Below are 1,991 nucleotides of genomic sequence, written 5' to 3'. Positions count from 1 at the left end.
GTTTCTGTCTAAGACGTTTAAACACGAGCTAAGACTGGACTAAGGAAAATATGAATCACAGAAAAAGAACTACAGAAAAAAACAAAAGAAACCATCTGAAAATGCCTGAATCCACCTAAATCAGCAGTTCGCACGCTACCGTTATAACCCTCAAGCAAGATCTTACACACCCAACGTTGTCTAACATCAACATTCCTCTCCCCCTGGCTCATGGCGAACTCCAGACAATGGGACCGGCCAGAGCACACTCGCTGGAGAGCGTGCAAAACCCAGACAGCCCAAACCCGATCCTGCTGAAGAATTCAGGGCTCGGCAAGGTGCCTCCGATGCCTGGGCCAGGGAAGTAGTGCCCACCAACACCTCCGTAGATGTTCTGAGGATGAACGACCTTGTCCTTGCACTTCAGCATCCGAGCTCCCTCAACATCGACGTTGCATGCAAGAGACAGGCACAAGAGCAATGCTTAGCAAACAAGTGACGACGATGATCTCTTCTTCTCCGTAGTAGTGTTGATGTTGCGGTTTATGAGACTAGTGAACGAGGGTTGGTGGCATTGTGTATCTGATTGAGCGTGCGACGTGAGCAATTTGCTTCAGAAGAAAGGACTTAACATGGCCCCTGTTTATGTAGTAGTGTCTTGGCATTCTAATTCAAGGAAGAGAGGATATCTTCAAAAACGTCATGGTTGGGGCCCTTTTTCAAGAATAACGACGTTCGTTCATTTGGAAATCAAGGGTTGTGCCAAAATTAATGAACTTAGTCTCTCAACTATATATTTTCAAGTGGCCCAAAGGGTTTATATACATTCTTTGACAAAGTACATTTGTTTTGCTGAAAATGAATGACTCAGAAAATATTTTTCTAAAAATAATCTCTTCTATCACTTATAGAAATGAACAAACGAAAAATATTATCGATCTACGAAATGTTTAGACAATTTTTTCCTTGGCACCTTGGACCTTCTTCTGTTTGGTAATATAGGCATAGATTCTCATGCTAAACTCAATTAAGGGGGGTCTGCACTAAGCACTTGGCCTCAAGCTGATTATGATGACCACAAATTCTATTGTAAATGACTGTGGTTGCTGGGTTATTCTAAAATCAGAATATCGAAGCACAAGAGACAGTAGTGACAGAGATCTTAAGAACAAAACCTTCCTCTTTGGACAGAGAACGTGGATTCTAGGATCCATCTGCCAGACCCTTCTTCATTTAGTTATTCTGTCTTCCTGTTTCTCTGTCATATATTGGCTCTTCTTTTCATGTGTGTTTTTCTTTATGCTAACATTGAAAAATTAAGTTCACCTTTCACTAGTATGAAACTGGGTCAATCTCTATGGTTTCTGCATGAAACTTTTTGTCTTCTTTGGCAAGACGAGTACGTGCTTTAACTAGTAAGATGTTGTGAGCATGAAGAAGAGACGAGTAGAATGTTTGTGAAAAGAAACAGTCCCCAGGATTTTGCAGTATATTGTGCATTAGGTAGAGATCCTATTCATCAACACTTATTCGATTGGAAACTCTGTCGATGCTCCCATTTGATGGCTTATTTGAATAAAATTGTAGTTCTTGACGTATTTCTATCTTTTCTCCTTTTCCTTGTTTTTTATGATCTCTTCTTGGTCAAGGTCGAATCCCGCAGATGTCCTTTTGTGGGCTGGGGAGCAAATTATGACAGGACATCCTCGGTGGAAGTGAGGATATCTCCCTGGGGCTCCTCAGTCCTCTTCTTGCTAGCGAATTAAAAGAAAATAAGTGATTGTCTTGTTCTTTTCAGCCATTTCAGTGTGGTTTCTGTTTGCTTTAGTTTTTAATAGGGTGTTTAATGTCATTTCAAATGTCGCAACTTCGTGTTGGAAGCTCGGAGAGAGGGTCATCACCAGCCGTGCAGCTAAGCTTGGACCTCTTCTTCATGGAGTAGTACAATCCAGTGGCACCACTGTGAACGATTACTCTCCTGTTGTGGCTTCTGTATGTGAAAATGAGTCAAC

Source organism: Eucalyptus grandis, chromosome 5 (genome assembly GCF_016545825.1).
Source record: "Eucalyptus grandis isolate ANBG69807.140 chromosome 5, ASM1654582v1, whole genome shotgun sequence".
Taxonomy (NCBI): Eukaryota; Viridiplantae; Streptophyta; class Magnoliopsida; order Myrtales; family Myrtaceae; genus Eucalyptus; species Eucalyptus grandis.
Note: the sequence above shows the minus strand (reverse complement) of the source record.